Source organism: Saccostrea echinata, unplaced genomic scaffold (genome assembly GCF_033153115.1).
Source record: "Saccostrea echinata isolate AGI-Se365-2 ecotype Australia unplaced genomic scaffold, CSIRO_AGI_Sech_v1 ptg000054l, whole genome shotgun sequence".
Taxonomy (NCBI): Eukaryota; Metazoa; Mollusca; class Bivalvia; order Ostreida; family Ostreidae; genus Saccostrea; species Saccostrea echinata.
The window spans coordinates 8458620-8481381 of record NW_026889803.1 but is presented as its reverse complement, the minus strand read 5'-3'; the positions used below and the strand labels follow the sequence as shown (position 1 = coordinate 8481381).

At 32.8% G+C, this 22762-nt stretch overlaps 1 protein-coding gene and 1 pseudogene across 1 annotated transcript in view; one reads left to right on the top strand and one right to left on the bottom strand.

Annotated features, from left to right (window-relative positions):
- LOC133171859 (uncharacterized) overlaps positions 1-1056 on the bottom strand; it is a 79603-nt pseudogene extending 78547 nt beyond the window's left edge.
- LOC133204583 (uncharacterized) overlaps positions 1-22762 on the top strand; it is a gene marked incomplete at its 5' end in the record, with an annotated part of 235854 nt that overhangs the window by 120692 nt on the left and 92400 nt on the right. The window lies entirely within an intron of this gene.

Here is a 22762-nt window from a genome sequence, read left to right as displayed (position 1 = left end):
AGAAAATTTTGAATTTGTAAGCTGAGCGAGCGAGCAAGCGTACATCCTCACACACACACAGAGAGAGAGAGAGAGAGACAGAGAGAGAGATTCTCTTACCGGACTGGCAGTGATGTTTAATGGTCTTGTTGCACACATTTAGCTGTCCGAGCCCTCCTTTGTACGTTTTGGTTTTTCGACCCGTAAACTCAATAAATTTTCCCAGCTGATCTGATCCAATAGTAAACTGTTCACATTCCAGGTTATGATGTTCGTCGCACCCACGCAAACCAAAGATTTTACAGGCGTAAAAGAAAATCGTTTTCTGAAGTTGTTCTGCATTTTTCTTTCCAAACACTCCAACATCCCACAACTTGGCCTCGTCTTCTAGTAAAATAGGATCAGCCTGCTTCGTAGTACACCCTATGCCTTTTTCAATCAGCGACTTCATTTTTGCATCTAGAACTTTCCGAAATTCAATAAAAGTTGTGTTTTTTTCGTCTAAAAAGTTTTTGTCGTACACACCTTTGTCCCGCAAAAAACGAAGTAGTCCACATGAAATCAAGTACAGGCTCTTAGGGGGGTAGTCCTTACCATCCTGCCGTCTAGCTTCCACTATAAAGCGTTGTAACCAGTAATTCATTTCCTCGCTGCCCTGGAATTGAAGTTCTGGAATAGTTTCGGATCTGCCTGTTCTCCATTTCTCAAACACGTTGACCGCCCATCTAGTGTTTTGTTTAGTGTTTATGTTTTCCTGGCTTTCAATTAGAGATTTCAGTTCACTCTCGGTCACTGGGGGGCGCAAAACGATCACCCGATGTGGTCGGCAAATTCGAACTGTTTTCATTTTCACTCAAAAAGTCCCATTCAAGCTTAAATTCACCATGCTCCGATCCTGTGTCGTACTCTGCTAGCGTCTGTGTAAGGCTCATGTTCAGTAATCCGTCGAAAGCTTCCATTTCGTCGCACACTTGAGACAATGTCATGTCGTCTATTTCTTCAACTTTGAAGTCATTATCCAAAAAATCTACGTCCATCTTTTAGCTTAAAACAATCCCAACTAAATTGAAGCGCGAAAAATGCCACTGCAGCTCGTGAAAGTAGGCGTGCCACAAAACATTTGCTGGACCAATAGTCATACAATAATTGCTGTATCTGGAATTGAAACGGGGTCGTGACCTCGTGCCCTGCGGGCACTCGTCACGCCCCCGCTTCATTTCCAGATACAGCAATTATTGTATGACTATTGGTCCAACAAATATAACATGTACTAATTAATGTGCTAGATGAGTCTATAAGGTTGCACAGTTTGAAGATAATACATACAGAGCAATTCATTTACCGTTGTTTAATGAAACAAATGTTTTGATTCAATATAATATGTTCTTTTTCAAAGAAATTAGCATTCATATGTATAATTATTATTATCTTTTTTGAAAATGAGGATGCATTGGAATACAAGCATACATGTACATGGTAGCTGCATGTGCCAATGATTGAATCAGTGACTAAAATCTAACATTTGATGCTATGATTAAGGTATATTTAATTCCATATACATCATGTAGAATCCGATGGGCATGATGGGAATGGGGATCAAAGTTTTAAAATATTCATTTATTTAAATTATTGTATTTATTTCACTGTACTTTAAATTAACATGGAAATTATTATATTAACTGTTGGAATCCAAAATATTTTTTGGTTGATCAAAGTATATATTTTACTTTCATCATTGAATTCAAAGAGAAACATAAAGATTAAATTAAAATCCAGTGTAGTGAGCGGTGGATCCAATGGGAGTGGAAGTGGACATTAAAACCTAAATCAAATACATGTATATGCACAAGGGATCTAAAGTATCTAGTGGATAAAAAAAATTCTTCTTCTTTTTCGTGGTAATATTTACCTGGATGAGACTGTAAAGTTATTAATAACAGATAACAGATGACTTATGAGTATAGTTTATACCAGGTGAAATAAGCTTATCATTTTCTATCCTATAGTTGTACCGGTAATCCAAAAATGTAAATATTTTTAACTGAGTAGAGTACAGAAGCTATTTGAAATTAATATTTATATGTTGTGGGATATTTAGCTCACCTTAATGAAGTTTGGGGTGTCAACATCCCAGGTTAAAATTTTTCGAGCAGATTTCTTTTTAAATATACACTGTACTTATATGGCCTACATTAATCAGAGATGCATGGAGGATGCTTCTATTGTGTTTCATTGTACCAGACAAGGTTTCAGATGCTGCAATTTCAGCTAAAGAATGACCAAGTTAATGTTTTTGAAGCAGGTTAAAATTTTAGGAGCAGGTCTCATTCCCAAGTAATTATAAGCCCTATATTGATCAAACTTGAATGGCTGATACATCTAAGGATGCACACTACCAGGCTTGTTTTGGATGCTGAATCTGACCTACATTTTCTGGATGAGTGACTAGATTAAAGTTTAAGAAGCATGTTCATTCTAAACTAACTAAATGCTATATGTTGACCAAACTTACACGGATGACATATCTAAGGATTTTACACTACCAGACTTTGGATGCTGGATCTGAACTACATTTTTTCTTATGAAAGACCAGGTTAATGTTTTTTTTAGCAAGTTCATTCTCATTCTAAAGTTACTATTACTATAAACCCTATTTTGACCAAACTTGTATGGATGATACATCTAAGGATGCACACTACTGGACTTGCTTCAGATGCTGAATTTGACCTATATTTTTCAAATGAGTGACCACGATAAAAAGTTTTTAAGAGCAGTTTCTCTCTGAAGTGTCTAAAAGCCATACCTTAACCAACTTTGGATTGAAGAGACATTTATTGATGAACACTACCAGAGTTGCTTTTGATACAGGATTTGACCTACATTTTTCAGATGAGTGAACAGGTTAAAGTTTTTGGAGCAGGTCCATTACCAAGAAACTATAATACCTATATCTGAACTAAACTTACAAGGATGATGCATCAAGGTATAAAAATTCTAAAATTTGATTGAAATGCTGGATTTGACTTACATTTTCTGGATGATTGACTAGATTAGAGATTTTAGATAAGTTCATTTCCAAGTATCAGCAACCTCCTTCAGAAAAAAATTACATAATTGTTGCATCTAGGGATGCTCACCACTAGATTATTAGTTTAGTGTGGGAATTTGTTGAGGTGAGCTCTGTAATCTCTGATTACCTATGTTTTGTGTGTTTCCTCCTATTGTTTTGTAATGGATGCCAGTATAATCTGTGATCAAACAAAGCATTCCCTTCATTACACACATAAATATAGCAAGGTATATTATATCCTATGGGATAAAAATTCCCAAAATGATACTTCATAGGACTTTAAATCCTAAGAATAGCTAATAATGGGATTTCTAATCCTATTTCTCCAATGATGGGATAAAAAATCCCATGACGGGATAAAAAAATCCCATGGGAGGAAATATCCCTCACATATTTTTTTCTCCCATGGGATTTTGGTGGGATTTCAGGTGGGATGAAAAATCCCCCCATTCTCCCATGGGATTTTAAGTTTTGGGAGAAGTTTATAAGAAAACTACAACATTGTAGAAGTTAAGATTGACATTATGGGGTGAGAATAAAAAATCCCACCAAAATCCAGGAATTTTTTTTAATTATGTCTTTTTGAAAGAGTACCTAAAAGTCCGGACTATGTCGTGTCCGGACTTAAATGTCGCAGTGTTATATATGCATGTACAAAACTTTATTTTTGTTCTATATAAACGTAAAGGTAGCATAGTTTAATCTAACTATTTTGACTTTGCTTTATGGGTAGTGGCCCAGATTTGACTCGAAACAACTAAATTGAAATGACTCAGTGGAATTTCTTGGATATTGCACCAACAGCGTGATTATCGGACACATTTTTATATGTCAAAAAATATTAACGCACGCTGTCTACAGTACATCTTTCAAAATGATGTGCGAGATGCACTTGCCATTAATTGTGCTTTTTATCGTTCTAACTTTTCTCGTGCAATATGGCGACAGTGACCATAGATGTGAAAAAAAAGTTTACTTACAGGTCGCCAGTCTATGTTAGGAAAAAAACTATGCATGAAATAAACGTAATATGTGAAATGTTTTGTCATATCAAGCTGGGCATACCCGTCGTATAAATAAAGTCATCTACGTAGCATTATCTATATTTAGAGATAACTCTTCATGCGTCGTGGGTATTTAAAGAGGCTGGGGGTTTGTGGCCATTTTTAGACTATATTGATCTCCTTTAGAAGAAGAGCTCCATATGAAGATATAGAAAATGATCAAATTTTAAAACTAAAATTTTTGAAATTTTTCTTTGCCAAATGATAGTTGACAGCTTAAGATATCCTATCTAAAAAATTAAGTTAAATCTGGTGGTTAATTTGTGGTTAATTTGTTGACCCCCCAGCCTCCTTAAATGCCCTTCTCGATTTAGGGAATAATGGCGAGTTTCTGCAACACCCTCTTTTCTGTTATCGTTTCTCTCCAAACCTTTTTAAATAGGAAGGATTTCACAAAACCTTGACATTGTGAAGATGTATAGGTTAATACGTAGATGACCTACAACCTATTTGGTCTTTTAACGATGTTTAAGAGATTTTCACATCAATGCATCCCCGTGATAGAGGGGGAGCAAAAGGCACTACCTGGTTCATAGAGGATTTCGCGGAAAAGAAAAGAAAAAAATACTAGTATACTTCACAGTAAAGAAAGATTTTTCGCAGAAAAACAATGTCGACTAGCAGAAAATGTAACAGCGCAATTGAGAAATTTTCCTATTTTTTCCCAGAAAAGGGAGTGAGGTGTTCCATACCAATTCAAAAGAAAAAAGATCGACCCAAAGGAGAAAACCTTACTTAAAAAAAAAACTTACCAAAACCTGAAAAACCTATTTTGAAAGGGGGGTGTCACTTTACCTTCCTACATAACTTACAAAGTTTACAAAGTTTTCTTAACCCTTCCCCCTTCATAATTTTGGTAAAAACCATATGAATTTTATACAAGTGGTGGGTGTTGGGGTGGGGTCCGGATAACCCCCCCTGCGGATCCCTTACTACTTCCTCTAAGTAATCGATACCTTTGTGACGACAACCTACGCAAGCGTGTGTTTTAAGGAAGCTCTAAACACCAATTAGGAAAAAAAACAATTTTTAGACTTTTGAGAACATTTTATTATATAAAGGTGTACATTATGAGCTTATCTAGTTCATTTCAAGGATAAAGTGTCTGCCTTAAAATAAATTATTTCCCCAGGAAAATTGTTCAAAGACAATCAAGTGTTAGTGAAGAGATTTCACCGTTGTTTACCTTTATCGGCAATCAATATGTAAATACTGTATTCAATTACTTTAACTTAGTCTAATATAATGTTAAGAATACCTCAATTTAATATTGTGAACCTAAGTTAACCCTTGAAAGTAGATGGCCTTTTGTTCATAACAAACAGAAAGCAATATTAATTTTATTTTGTTATTCGGGGAAAGGAAGCAGACAGTACAGCTGATACTTTTTTTACATGTTTTATGGGGGGGGGGTGTCTATTCAATGATAACTTAGATTACATGAAATATTTATAGTTCCTGTATCACATATTGTAGGCGTAGAAGAACTGTTCGGTTCAAGTGCAGTATACGGTATTGTAGTTCCTGCGGATTTTCATTTTTAAAAAAATGAGTAAAAAGTCCTCAAATCGACCCTATTAAATAATGAATATTTATTGTAGTTACATATTTATTCATAACATTTACATAAGATACATATTCATTAAGTTTTGAATTAACAATAAATATGGGGAAACAGGACAACAGGTCGACAGGTCAGCAGGTCGACAGGTAAACAAGTCAGCAGGTCGACATGTATAGATATTCACCACAGATATATTTAATTAAACTTGACCCGGTCCAACTTGTTAAATTTCGTTATTTGAATTCTTACTATGATTTCAAAGTTATTTAGATTTAAGGATGTCGGATATCATAAATCAAATTAATTTAAGTTGATATATTAATTTACAACTGAAAGTTTGAATAAATTTTGACCAAAATACCACTATTTCATTTGCATACTTGATGGCTATTCCCTTGTCTACCTGTACACTTTTAAATCTAATAAAATTACATTGACCTGCTGATTTGTCGACCTGCTGACATGTCGACCTGCTTACCTGTCTACCTGTACACATGTTTATTAGCCAATATGCTTACCTGTAGACCTGCTGACCTGTCGAGCTGCCAACCTGTCGACTTGCTGACCTGTCGACCTGCTTACCTGTCGACCCGCTGACTTGTTGACCTGTGCACATTTATTCACTAACCTGTCGACCTGCTGACCTGTTTACCTGTCGTCCCAATGACTTGTTGACCTGTACACACTTATTTACTAACCTGCTTACCTGTCGACCTGCTGACCTGTCGACCTGCTTACCTTTTGACCTGCTTACCTTCCGAACTGCTGACCTGTCGACATGCTTACCTGTTGACCCGCTGACTTGTTGGCCTGTACACGTTTATTTACTAACCTGCTTACCTGTCGACCTGCTTGCCTGTCGACCTGTACACATGCTTATTTACTAACCTGCTTGTCTGTCGATCTGTCAACCGGTACATGTTTTTTTGCTAACCTGATGACTTATGGACCTGCTGACCTGTCGACCTTTGTTCCCCGGAACTACTTAAACGTATAGTATACTTGGGCCGAAAGTTCTACATTCAGTCTATTGATAATTAATTAAATGTATATTTTCAAAATGACAAACCTTAAAAAATTTTAAGAAAAAGTTGTCGTGGGAAAAGTATCATTATGTTCGTAGCGGTAATGAAATATCAATTAAAACTTTACCATTTACACATGTAGGGGGTAGGTTAAAAATTTTTCGACATGAAACAATTCGAATGCATTGAAACTACGTGCCTGAACATTACGTAAATTGAGAGTATAAACAGCTAGGTTAAACATACAAAATGTACACAAAAGCAAAAAAAAAAAAAAAAAAAAAAAGGGGGGGAGGGGGACGCCTGGCACGCCGGTGCTAGTTTCGACTTTGAATACATGTACGTACTAGATTGTTGATATTGATATCCTGGAAGTCATTATTTCAGTAACCAGTAAGCATGGTGAGAACGACATTTTCTACAAAATCCAGCACCGTGGAATCCATTTCGCAATAAACCCAACACTTATACATCGTAAATGCATTTATTAAATAAATAATTTTCTATGTTCTATTACACCCTGTTTATATTTTATTTTAATTTTTCCCTCCGCAGCTAGGTTAAGGACTACCATATATACGTCAGCCTATGCTGAGGTTCGGGAAAGCTATTATGACGTCACATTAAAACAATACAAATGAATATCGATGAATAAATACTATATGTTCTTTTTAAAGCACACTAAATACTTTCGTTTCTTATAAATATTATAAAGATAAATGGATGTGCAACTTATCTTGCCATAATAGCACTTAGCATATGTAGAATGAAAGCCAGCTTGATCTCGCTGTACTTACTGAGATGACGTCATTTCTTAGTTTGACACGCAGTTTCTCTGTACTTGAGGCGTTGATCAAGCTTTTATCGTAGCATGTAAAAATAAAAATAAATACGAAACACGCGTAATCCGACCAAAAGAAAGACATATTCTGAAATATATCAATCCACATTTAATTGTCAAACTAAATTGATAATGTGTAGACTTTATATAAAGCCTTAGGGAGCACATTTGTACAGTAACGTGCTAGAATGACAGGTTCAGCCTCTCGAAAATATCAAAAGTTCAACGATATCTGCTTCACTATGAATACTGAATTTTTAAACACGTGTAGGTATTATTCCTACTATTCTGAAAAGTGCTGGGAGCTGGTTGTGCATTGTTTATTTATTCCGTAATGTAACATTATTTTAATGCGTATTACATTTTTGTCTTGAGTTTATGGAAAGACGGCTTAATTTTAGACAATTCCCGAGCATGAGGAAGTTGCTCCCAGCACTTTTCGTGTTAAGGAATTTGTCTCAAAGAAATCAGAGTAAATTTTATAGCGGAAAGATGCCCGTATATCGTTGAACTTTTACGATCTTTGTAACAGTACATATATGTTCTAATTTTAATCCTGTCACGTGACAAACAGCTGATGTAAGCGATGTCGCTTTGGCCGAACTTAGCAGAGACCCGATATATATAAGTGCAAACACCACAATTCACATTTTTGAAATCTAATGCTGTTAAAAAAATATTAAAATTGTATTCATTTTCCCTGAATATATTAAGGCGTATATTTCATGGGCGTCCTTAACCTAGCTGCGTCCAGTTGAAACAATTAACAAGAATAAAATCAGCTATATTTTCCACGATCACTGCATTACATCTACGAGCCCTGTTCGAGAATATATTTCACTTATGCACAGATATCAGTGGATATATACTTATCATTTCTTAGCAAAGATTAATACCTGTTTTAGTAAACAAGTCAGAATTTCAGTTTTGCTTTTGCGCGCAGATACATGCAGATACATGTAGGCAATACTTTTTCGGATATTAATACAGAAGGATAACAAGCAAACGATGTGATTCTTGACAATCAAAGGGAAACACTTTTTTATCCTCTGCCATTCGTTACTTCTATATTATGTTTTTATACACAATTCATTTAGGTCTGTCGATCTACAGTAATATTAAGAATATAAATTAAGAGGAGCAATTGGACATGACCCCCCCCCCCTCCGATATCCTCACTCAAGTAGTAATAAATATTTTTTCCCCCACCCCACCCACAACTCCCCAAGTTTATTGTTTTCTTTCTTTTTTTTTTTTTACATTATGTAAATATTATTTCCAACCTTTATTTAATCGCTATTAAGTACACAGAATGCTATATATTACCCCTTTTTGACCATCTCGAGAAATGATGTGACCGGTACCGAAATACATTTATGTGACGTATATGGCTTTATGGGTATTTTTATGGAACTCTTCAAAAAAGCTAACTGAAGTCATTGATGATAATCTAGATTAGGTTCGGAACTGATCTACATTGCACATATTTTATACTGAGAGACGCACTGTTAAATCTATTATGATATTTTGCCAATTTAATTGTCCTCTATCTTGAAAACTTTAAAACCTCTAATGACTATTAATAATAGCTAAAAAATCATGTTCTTGTACACGTAAATGGTCCGTTCTCCCAACAGGCCAAATAGATCGGCGAAACCATTGTGATGTCAGTTTTCAAAAAATGACGTACATTTTAAAATGTTCAGCTTGACATGAATATGGACACAGACACTGAGTAATAAATAAACTAGATGTAAAATAATATTTATACAACAAGTGTAACTACTGCATTTTTTTCTGAACTGCTACTTTTTTCAACCACCTAACGTCCAGATATAGTCTAACTCGGACCACTGTCGCTTCTAGTTAAAGATATACACGCTATAACTTGGTCAGTTAAAAATAAAGTTGGAAATTTATTCATTTTGGTTACCAAATAAAGTTACGAAAATATTGTAAATTACACAATTGGAAATGAACGCATTATAAAGATCTCAAATTATAATTATTTATTATCCTACAAGCATTCCGTGCATGATTTGACCACGAATAAACAGTATACAGGGGACACTTTCTCAAAGTTTGGGTTTATTTTTTTAACAAGCATATATCCAACCTTCATTTTCAATGTAATGTTTTGATTTAGCATAAACTTTAATTTTTAGAAATTCTCAGGGCCATATATATCAAATGAACCTTGTCCTTTGAAAATGAAGTTCACAGTATGCATTTGAAAAGGTCACACACTACATGCAGATCATTTACTGTGTAAATTGCAACGTGAGAAACATTTTGCACTGCTTAATGATATTATATTAAAGTCGAGTATCATAAAACTTAGCTCTATTACAAAGTTTCTATTCTGCTTATATCCTTGTAAATTGATACAGAACAAAGTAGAGAAATTACAGCTCTAGCAAATGCTTTACGTCATTAATTTATACAATGCTTTCTTTGTCCTGTTTCCGGCTCAAAATCTTTCTGCTCCTAAATCCCCCCAACCTTTAAGCTAAAATTTATTCTAAAACTTCACATGAGAAGAAGACACCTGCTGTAGCCTTCAACTCGATATTCAAATATATCGACGACGTTTTATCAATTAACAATAGTTATTTCAATTCACATGTCGACTAGGTATATCCCAGTGAATTTGAAATAAAAGACACGAGTCTGCCACATGTTTCATACTTGGATTAATTAATTATATATGTATTCAAACATAAAAGATAAAGTGATTAAAAACAATGATATTAAGTAAAACATTAGTCAGATATCTTTAAAAAGAGGGGCAGCAATATTAATCTTGCTATATCTAAAACATTTTTTTTTATCAAAGCGACATTGATTGTCTATGAACCCCAACCTCCCCATCCTCTTCTCTTGCAATTTGACTTTGAATTAACAGTATTTAGTCTCTTTGGAAAATTGTAAAAATTACGAATCCTATCTATGATCGATAGCATCGATTTATATTATATCCTTGTTATAAATGGAAGGAAATAACTTAAGTATTGTAATTCACTTATTTGTTGTATAAAAGTCAAGAACAACAATATGTGTGAAACACTATGAAGCTGATTCCCCTGTGTGCTGTTTTTGCCTTGCAGTCATGTTTTTCAGTGATAAATGGGCTCACTAAAGGACCCGGGGTTTGTGAGGATGAGTAAGTACATTTTGCAAAAATGATTGCCAAAGTTACAGTTCTTTAGTGAATATTATTTCATGACAATATCAATGTGCTTGCATTTTTTATGTTCAATTGTAGGGGGAAACTGAGATGTTGTGGAGACTATGAAGAAAAGGACGGTTCCTGCATATTATGTAAGTTTACTCTTATTTGGAGATCATGTATATGACAAAATTGTTGTATTTTTAGCTGATACTGTAACATAATCTCATATGTGTTTTTCATGAGGATTATGAGCTATTGTTTGAATTTAATATATAAAAGTAATTCCATTGAATTTCTAGATACCGTAAAACTTAAAAGCAAGAATGAGAGCTTTTGTTATAATTTTAGAAAGATCTATACATATAAACCAAATAAACACATTTTAGCATTACAGTACCTTTTTGCTTACTTAAGAACCATTATGATTCATTTCAAACTATTTTTAATAATAATATTTATTTTATTCGTTGTTAGTTATTGACAAGTGGATTTCAATGAAAGGTTTTGAAAGAATAATAGTGAATCTATAGGCCAGGGTTGAAATAAAAAAAAAATAGTTGTATCAATTCTGCCTCATCTCGACTGCAATTATTTTCTAATTTTGTGTATATAATTTTTTTTCTCAAGAAGTACCTACCCACTTTTAGATAAACGTGACCATCATATATACTTCCTCCAAGAAACATTGACGTTTTCTTTCAGTTTATTGCAACGTAACAAACAATATTTTTGGTATACTGTACTGAACACTTGTTCCATTGCTTTATTATCTATCAGGCGACAGAGCAATGATCTTTAGGAAGATATTATAGTTTCGCCATTGTTATCTAGCTTTTGTCAAATTACAACATTTTATTTCATAATTAACACGAATTAATTCATGAAAAAAGTATTTTTGTTCTAGTAGCAGGGGTATTCAGAAAAAGTTCCGGTGAGAGTGAGAACGGAAGCCCGTTGAGGCCAGTTCAGAGAAAGAAATATTTTTTATTGTGTTTAAACGCAATAATTATTGCGTTTGAACGCAAAACATTGCGTTTAATCGCAATAATCATTGCGTTTAAACGCAAAAGATTGCAATATTTTGCGTTTAAACGCAATATTTTGCGATTAAACGCAAAAACTTTGCGATTAAACACAATAATATTTTTGAGATTAAACGCAATAATTTTTGCAATTAAACGCAATAGTTTTTGCGTTTAAACGCAATAATATTGCGATTAATCGCAGTAATATTGCGATTAAAGACAATACTTCTGCGTTTAAAAGCAATAATCGTCGCGTTTAAACGCAATAATCTTTGTGTTTACAGGCAATCATTTGTATCAAACCTTGCAGAGAACAATGGACCCAATTGGGAAATTGTGTGTTGTCTAGCTTTATAGAATCAGATTTACTCGAGCAAACGCTCTCTGAAAGAATAAATCACGCTTGGCGCAGTGGTTAGAGCGTCTGCTCTAGCGTCGCGGAGTAAGGAGTTGATCCTTACGTCGCGGGTTCGAATCCCACTGTGGGACGTGGAGACCGGTCCTTCGGAGACCGTATAAACCGAGGTCCCATGTTGCAGTAGGTGCTGGTCACGAAAAAGATCCCTCACTGCTCAATCGCCGTAAGTGCCGAGTATAGGTCAGAATTTGTAGCCCTTCACCGGCAAGTGGTGCCGTCTCCATATGAGTGAAAAATTCTCGAGAGGGACGTTAAACAACAAATAATTATTCAACAATCAATCATAAATCACTTATATGAAATTATAGAAGAGAAAAAAAATGTCGGGTTGTTTGTTTCTATGTTGTTTAACGTCCCTCTCGTGAAAAATTCTGGCGTCCCACAGTGGGATTCGAACCCGCGAAGTAATGATCAACTCCTTACTTCGCGACTCTAGAGCAGACGCTCTAACCACTGCGCCACGCGGGCGACATGTCGGGTTGTAAAAACAAAGGCAACCTAAGAACGAGACATGTCTTAAGCTTATTAGATTTCTACATTCTTAATGGTTTTGGTCTGTTGCTTCTGTTAAAAAACTATCTCCTACGTTGCGGTCACGAAGTTTAACCCATGTATAAAGGGTTTTTAGAAAAGGAATGATGAAATGTTGGAATTACGTACAACATGTAGTATTTAGACTTAAATGTGCATTCTCAACCCTTCTTAGGGTTGCATACAGTAAACACAAGAACATAGATTATGGATTCATATGAGATATGAGATCAAAATCAAATGAAAACAGATTGATCGCTGTGTACTACCAAATTGACAAGTGCCATTAATACCACTTAAACATTATCTATAAGTTGTGATACGTAAGCAAGGAAGATCTGATTTATTCTGTGTCTTTTTGCAAAATTTTCCCGTTTTTGAAAGTTGTAGTAATACAATGGCATCCTAACAACTTGAATGTCTTAAACGTATTAGAACCCAACACTCTTAATGAAGTCTCTGATCAATTGAATGTTTCAGTAATGTTGTATAATTACTAGGATCCTAGTACATGTACATGTAATTATAAGCTTTGGCTAATTGATATTTGATTTTGAAACTACAGTATCATTGTGTTTAGATGCAAAACATAAGGAAGGATTATTGCATTTAATCGCAAAGATTATTGCCTTTAATCGCAAAAGTATTGCGTTTAATCGCAAAAGTATTGCGTTTTATCGCAAGAATTATTGCGTTTAATCGCAATATTATTGCGTTAAAGCTAAAAAATTATTGCGTTTAAACGCAAAAAGTAAAGGAAAGAGTCAATCTTTTAATAAATGTTCTCTATATGCCACATTTCACATCAGCAATTAATTACTATATTTGATAAGGTTGCACAATTAATGTACACGTAAATACAAACTTTTTTGAGAATTCTCATTTTGTTTGAGCAAAATATGTCATGAACCTGAATATCGTTCCCCGTTATTTTTATAACATTTTTAAAGTTCAATCCTATATTTGTACAGAATAACAGTTCATATATTTTCAGCAAAACGCTTATTGTACATAAAGCGATCCTAGAAAATTATACTAAATGCTTATGAAAATTTACTTTGAGCTTTTGCTTATCATCAATTTAATAATATATTTTTTACTTTTATTAGACTGAATTTACTTTTGAAGAAGTACATGTACAAGTATTTGCGCATTTCTTTATATCCCACAATATGTTAAACGACTTCTCGCGAACTGTAAACGTACATTAATTAGCGCACTTAGAATTTAGCGCAATCATCCTCTTCAAATGTGTAGCGTGATGATTAATATCCATACTAGAGTCTTAACAAGGATAGTTATTAGTTTTAATCATATATTAGCTTGTACTTAATTTAGCGGCCACAAAAAAGGTGAAAGGTCCGATTTATTGGCGCCCGTATAAATGCTACCCCTGTACTAAATACACTGCTGTTAAATATTTAATGTTTGATACACTGGTTAGTTGTAGAAATGTTTAGCTTCTCAGGAATATATACTTCTAACACATTCTCTTTAAGCAAATAGCGAATTGCTCATTTCCTTATCATAAAATGATTTTTTCAGTAGAATTTAGTAAATGCATTCACATGACACAGTGCTATAATTATCACATATATATTTTTTTCTATTTCATGTAAAATTATGCAGTATTTTATCAGGCTATATTTTCATCAGTACATATATTTGCATCAGAGACTTCAATAAACCTATAAGAATTTTGATATGCATCAATAAATGCATTTTAACCTTGGTAGTTGTTAAAGAAAACAGGATAAAACTATAATATTTTTCACTAATTCATTCTAGATCTCTGACAAGCCAGTGCATAAAACTAACAATTATCACCATCTAAAAGATTTCAAGGAATTTGAAGAGTGACGTGATTTGACATAGGCATGTGACGATCGACATTGATAACATTTTATAACAAAGAACTGATTTGTAAATGATTTGTCATCGTTGATACCAAATCTCAAAATAGTGACATTAAAATATACTATAAAATGCTTTTTTTTCAGAAAAAAATTCATATACGAGGAAATTGTATTTGTAAATATCTGTTTTTAATACTACGTATTTAATTACAATATTTTTTAGTATTTAGACTTAAAAATGGAACCGGAGTTTGCAAAGATAGCAGGTAATTGCATTTACTTAAATCATTTTTTTTTTAAATATTTGTTTCACCTATGTAAGTAAATATTATTTCATGGTATTAATAATTTTCTAGCTTTTTTAAATGTTTGAATTTAGCGAAATTCTTGGATGTTGCACAAACTATCAATTCAAGGACAGAAGCTGCCAACGTAATTTGAGTTATGTTATTTGAGATTTAAAAAATGACATTTTCCCTTGGGTTAGATTTTCTTGGTACTTGGTGATTTGACTTCGTGGGTGAAGAGGTGTAGAGTTGCTATACATTAAGTTTGAAATTGAACATTTTATGAATACTCTGAATTTCGTGAGCCTCTTTATACTACAAAAAAAAAAATTAAATTCTCAAAAAATTAATGACCTCATAGTATTCGATCAATTGAAAATAAGTAAGCTTTTGGTCACTTTGAAAAAGATTGCAAATCCAAATAAACTCAATCGCATGATCATTCACATATTAAAGAAACACATATTCTAAACTGAAAAGAATTTTCATTTTTTTCTTTTGCATAAAAAATAACAAAATGAATCCTTAATTCTCTACTTCCCAATGAGATGAATACCTGAACTACTGATAAGCCAGGTGTTTAGCATATCAGCACTGTAATTTTGCTCACTTAAGAGCCACTTGACTCTTTCAAATAACCTTTTATAAAAGTATTGATTTTGTTCTTTATTATTGCAAATAAAAATGTGATGATGTATTTTCAAAAAAAAAAAAAAAAAAAAAAAAATTATTGTTTGTGTCGTAGTTATCTTTTCTACTTTAAGATATTAATACTGAGGTCTGATAATTTTATCCAACATCTGTCTTTTAAAATATTTATTTTCCGAAGCTAATTCAAACAATCGGGACTGCACACTATCTTCCTGAAAGTACAGAACAGATTTTTTTGTAAATTGACAAGACCACTCGGTCTATATTGCTTTATGATATCACCCAGTTAACTAGGAAATAAAGCAGGATGCTCTAGAAAGGTATTAAGAATAGTAAATTGTATTTACTTTACTCATTCGTATTTTTTATATTAACTACCATCCTACGCGAACTGTCTTGAGTGACATTTCCGCTTTACCATAGTTTTGAGTCTCATTTTCCAATTTCAATATTGAGTTTTAATTAGTGTTCCAATAAAATCAATGCTTTAATTGCTGCAAATTGATTTTTGAAGCATGAAAACTTAATGCTATGCTTTCTAAAATCAGACAGAATCTTCATTCGGAGCCATATTCTGTTTTCCAGACAGAGCATGTTTCTTGTTAAGTCTCAAAATTTCTGTCAATTTCCACTTTTTTGTCTGATTGATTCCAATGTAATTAACGCATTGTCCATACTTCCTAGCCTAATGAAGAGCGTTCTATTTAAGCAGAATATTTGCAGAGGTTGCATATGAAAATTACTATAGTCTATTGAGGTTATAATTCCTATATATTTGTCGACAATAAATAGAAATAAGAATGGGTGAATCATTATATATATCATCCTTACAACACTTAATTCAGATATGACAAATATATCTTGAAATCTCGTTTAGAAGGTACACTGTAGATGCGTCATCTTTTGATGCATAGAAACATTTCGTCTTCATGCAAGAATTTAAATATGTACTACAAAGTAAGGAATCTGACCACTTTCTTTGATTTTATGCCCCCCCCCCCCCACCTTACAAAAAATACTATAGTTAACTATAGTTTACTATACTTAACTATAGTTTACTATAGTTAACTATAGTTTTCTATAGTATCAAATTTTTGACAATGGTAAATTAAAGTATATTAACAATGGATATCTAATTGCTATATTTTATGTACTCCAATTCATACATGCTTATTTGTGATATCAAATAGAAATATTACTAGTATGTAATTGAATAAAAGAGATTTTTAGGAACGAAATTTAATGTCGAAAAAGTTCAAAAGTAAAGTTTCATATTAAATCAAAATATTAAAGTATTTACTTTAGTTATGTGTAGTTAACTATAGTAAACTATAGTTAACATAGTTAACTATAGTTAATTTTTAGGGCCCTTTCTTCCCTAATCTTGTATGTAAGAATCATGTCCAGATAAGTGTATTATGATTCTGAATGAATTACAATATATTGTCAAATCTTATAATGAATGAATTAAACCATTTAAAGTGACAAGGTCACAAAGATATGAGCTGATTACGCTTTTATAATTATGTCCTGATCGGTAACGTTTGAGATGTGAAGCAGTATACTTTATTATAAATCTATCAAGTTGGGCTTATGCCAAAATAAAGGCCAAAATGCCTAAAGGAAAGAGCAAGAAACATTAAGAGTGTATAAGTGCAGCAATATGCCATACTTTGTATATAACAACTATTCTTTTACTAACATTTGATTTAAATTTGAATCATAGTTAGAGACTACATCACTTTGTCACGAGGAAGACAGCGTAGTTTGAATAAGATTATGAAATGTTTTCTGATTATAATTACTCACCTTCAGGTTTGGTTTTATAGATAGTAAAGTGATTTTATTCGAGGAGAGTACATCATAATTACAGCAATCTTAATGAGTTTACTAATAACAACAGCATCAATAATAATCTGTCCATTGTAAGTTAATGTTAATTTTCTTCTATTATATATTGTGTATGAAAAACAAGATTGGTTAGTGAAAACCATAAAACCACTTCAGATATATGCCATACCAATACGTGAATGAAAATGAGATACAACAAATTCACTTATCACTTTATTATAAAATTCATAATTCAGAAAAGGGAATTAATGAGGGATTCGAATCATTTAAAATATATAATCTCATGATGTTTCAGCCCGTGAAGTAGGTACATTTGGTGTTAAATGTTCAGGAGGGCCGTGTCCTTATGGGCGTTATTGATTTGGATGTAAGAGTAAATGTAGTTGTACCATTGATCAATACTGTGACAGGAGAATAGGGTGGATTCATAATGCTACTAAAGGTAAGATATTTTATTATGAACATTAAGGATGTTGAGAATTTACATATATGATCTTACGGCTGTTTTCAAAGGGTATTAGCTTTACATTGATCAACTATATATATTATATAATTACCTGCTATCTTTGCAAACTCCGGTTCCATTTTTAAGTCTAAATACTAAAAAATATTGTAATTAAATACGTAGTATTAAAAACAGATATTTACAAATACAATTTCCAATTATGATATATTTTAAAGTATCGTTTGTAAGGCGGTATTTATCTGAAAACCACAATAAATTCCGCAAAGGCCTTCTTAGATCTATAATAGATGATTTTGATGAGAATACCCCGGCTCCACACTAAGGTATGACATTGATCGATTTTTTTATTATATAGATGTTTTTTTTTGCAAACATGTTATTTTATTTCTCATGTACATTCAGAAGACTTCAAGAATACTTAAGCATGATACTTTACAGGGAGTTGGTGTTTCCGCTCATTTCTAATAATTTCTTTAACATTTTTTTCTTATTTCATTACCCCGTTCTTTTAAGTAAACTCGTGTATGCTTTAACGTTACACCCATGTCCATTCAGGAAATATTCACATTGCAACGAATTAAATACGTTTTTGTGCTTTTTTTCCAGGTCTTTTTCTTCCTGGAGTGCCAGAGCAAAGCGGGAAGCAGCAGAAATTCTCTCCTGAACTTGCTGGTTATAAAGAATCGATTCCTTTATTTTAACTATTAAAATGGTAAATTGGCATTTTTAAATCAGACGTTTGCTTCTATCGTAAAAAGAGAAATCAGAAATAATAAAGGGAGGATAAAATTTTTTAATACATTTTACGATTTTTCTGTGTTGAGGTAATACTACAGCTAAAATGTATGTTTTGCTTGAAACTCAGATTCAGATATTTCTGGACGAAAACAACTCTCAATCGTTAGTACAGTTGTTACTGTTGTAATGGCAGTAAATCTCAGTGTCGGATCTTTTTTAGTCCTCGTTATTTTATACAATGAAAGGTAATAAGTGTGTATTGCATGCACGTTCACGTATATCTCTGGCGTTAAAAGAGATAATCAGACTAAATGATTCTTTGTTTTCTTCAGGTAAAAGCTTAATGAAAGCTTTTTATGTACTGTGCGGAAAAAATCATGTTAGTTGATGACTGCTAAGTTTCAAAAATTCATAAACTGTACTTGTACCTGTACCTGTATGATAATTATTGGTACATGCAATACACCAATAAATGATTTTTTTTTTTTTTACATATCAGATATACTAAACTCAGTTTTTTAGTGAATTCTTAGTTCTCGATATACAATGCATTCATGTTTGAAAATATTTTTGTATCGTTCTGTACTTGATAATCTTTACAGAATAAAGTTTTTGACAAGTAAGGAATTTACAGTGTTTTCGCAAAACATGAACGTATTGTCAACACATTTATCATGAAAAAGAATCCGAAGAAAAAATATCAAATTCAGGTAATTTGCTCAAAATGATACTTTATTTTTAAAAGGATTTAGATTTTATGAATTACTTTTAGGTTAAAAATCTATTTCTTTTAAAATCATCTTTTAATAGAATTTAAAAAATATTTAAATACAGGTTTCAAAACAAATCACGTTGTAAACGACAATACCAGCCGTGAATCAGAGGAGACGCAAGAGGATTACTCTCAGATGACAAGGGCTTCAAGCAATTACAACATGCTCAGCTTCAACAGAATATATAATGTACATGTAATCTCCAGAGTAAACGCCACTTATGAAGAAGACATCTACGATCAAAGTGAAAGTGTTATTCCTAGCCAGACGGCAGAGGTTCAGGACGGTAACGTTGCCCTACCTCTCAGAGAGAACCAAGTGATGTTGTCTTCGCATGCTCTAAACAATGGGAATATCAATGATAAAGAAAAGTATGTCGCGGCTGGTACACATGGTGGTTTGAGAGAATGCTATTCTCTTGTTTCTAAATCCGAACAATTCATCGAAATCTACAGTGAAACATAAAAAAATGTAAAATTGGTGAACACAGACAAAAAGTTCAATTTTTCTTGGTTTTATTCATGATATTTTAACAAGAATCTTCAAGAGTTACCTTCTTAGCAATTTTTATTTCAAATATAGTAAATTATTATTACTTCTAAAGGTATGATAAAACTGTAATTTTTTTTATAAAATTTATGAAAAGTCTGGTAATTTTTTGTTTGTCGCTTACAGGTATACGTACTTCCTGAGCAACAATGAATAATTTCACAACTGTATATTTAGAATGAGTAGGGCTTACAAGCTGTAAGAGAAAAGGAGGTCCGTCCAATTCACAATTGAGTGAAAGCAGACACCGGGTTCGCTCTAGCAGACCCAGAGCTGACCCCGAGCGAACGCACAGCGACCCAAACATGCCTGCAAGCTTATATAATTAAATTTATGTAGTTTGGAAACATATCATTTATGATTAATCAATTATCACAAGTTTTATTTTCTATCTAGCGTAAGAGACAGTACCTGTTTTCTCCAGGAATACCACTAAATCTACTATACTCAATTTTCAAGCAATGACTAGAGGTTCTTCATTTTATAATTTACAGAGTGCTTCTCCAGGACTTGTTATTTATGACATTTATGTACCTTACTAGTTCAGAAATAATTTTTAATTTACATTCAAATTAAAGTCTAATTTACTATAGGAGGTCAATGAAGAGTGCCATTCCTGCGTTCAGTTATCATGTACTCTTTGTGCGAACTCTTTATTTTCAACTACACCTTGATATAGCCTTACATTATCAATGCCATATCTTAATAATGTTGACTTCACTTCTAATGGATGCCCAGTTAATTACATATAATTCTACCAATATTGTTTAAATGTAGTCAAAATATGTAGCATCTTATTGTGTATCAATCATCTTCCATACAAGATATCGTTAACCAATATGCAATGAATTACTTAAAATGCTGTACCATACAAGGATATCGCCCGAATTTTCTTAAACAGTTGTTTCAAGTGTAATGATCTTAACTCTTAATACTCTTTCACAAAACTTGGTATACATAGATTCAATACATCAAGAATTTTAGATACTTCAAACTCCTTTATCTCTGTACCATAAATCAATATAGGTAGAATCATTTTATTAAAAAAAAACACAAAAGATTTGTTTATATGATGCATTGTACATCTTCAAAAATATATATAAACAATGCTTTTTCCGCTAACACACACAGAGACTTCCTTGTCAATTCTCATGACATTGAACTTCTGAAATACATATAAAACCATAGATACTTGTAAAACGGTACAATTTTAATTTCTCTTCCATCAAAAAGCCATTTCCCTGTACTTTTTATTACACATTCACGTCCTTGACTTATTCAGATTAATTTTCATACCATACTTATTGCAAATTTTTTCTAGCACTTCTACTTGATTTTGTAAATTGATAACTAGGATATCTGCAGAATTTATATCATCCGAAAATAATACCTTAATAATATTAAGAAAAGCCTAGGCAATTTATTTTCCTTTGCATTCCATTGATTCTGATAGTTCTTTAAGTTCACCAAAACATGATAAATAGGAGAGGACTTAACATACAACCCTGTCTAGTACCTGTATTGCATTGGAAAACGCTTAAAATATTATTTTGATTTCTAATACATGATGATAATTGGAAAAAATATTGACTTTAAAATCAATAAAAGTTTTGTACTGACTCCTTTCTCTAATAGTGTAAACAGTAAAAAAATATGTTGTACGCAGTCAAAAGTTTTTGAGAAATCTATAAAGTAAAATATTCTGCCCTTGTCTCTACTTATGTGTTTATATATGCCTGCTCGGAGAACAAAAGCAATCACTAATAGTAAAGCGAGTCTGTCTAAAACTAGATTGTTGTTCAAACAGCACTCCTTCATATTCTGCCCAACATGCCAATCTATTATCAATATTTTTGGTGAAAATTTTGCTTAAAATATTCAGTAATGATATTCCTCTATAATTTTCTGTTATATTATTGTCTCCACTCTTATACATAGGGTATTTGAGAGCCTTACCCCATTCGCTTGGAAAAACACCTGTTTCTGATTAAATATTAAAAAGTTTTACAAGGTGTGACAATTGATTAGAAGAAATTTTTATGAATTTCTGTTACTAATCAACAGATTTCTGGTGCTTTATTGTTCTTCACTTAACGAAGTGCACCATTGACTTTCTGCACGTGTCTGGAAGTTACTTACCAAAGCAGCATTCATGTGGACAGGGGTTACTAAGGCCAATTTCTGTTCAGCTGATTTGCATTGCATTTTAATTTGTAAAAAACTGAATATTTTGAATGAAATGTGCATGAGTTTTAGTTGCAAAAACATTCTCATATATATCACGTCAGGAATAGCTATTGATTAATTTTCTACACAGATATTGTCAGAGGTGATAATTCCTTGTAATGGCTAAGAAAAATATCAAAATAAAATTAAACCCGGCTTCAATTTACATGTACATGTATTATAACCATATCACGAATCCATGGGGAAAAAAAGCCCGTTCGTAATTTTTCGGTTGATAAGGCTTCTTCTTAGATACATACTATCCTTCGACGTAATTTTGCTCCAGTCTTTGCCCCCCCCCCCCTTTTCAGCTCTTTGATTTTTTTTCCATTAAATATTTCAGATTTCCAACGATTCGGCATGAGCATTACTGTAGATCCTAATTATACGCGAGGAATAAATTATCGCGTAATTAAGCGAGAAGCACCACTCGCGATATCAAACTACTTGCTTTTATTTTTATGGTGATTTACTGTATGTTAAATCTCTAGATAAATCACCCATTCGCGAATTATTGTTCTCGCGATTTGACGCCCTTCGGCCATTTCGCGATATTGAGTACTCGCGTAAATTAAGGAATATACTTAAGAGACATGATTTGTTTAAAGAGACACTGTGACGGACAAACGGGAAAATTGACAGAAGTAAAATTTTTGCAAGACACATGCAAATTTAA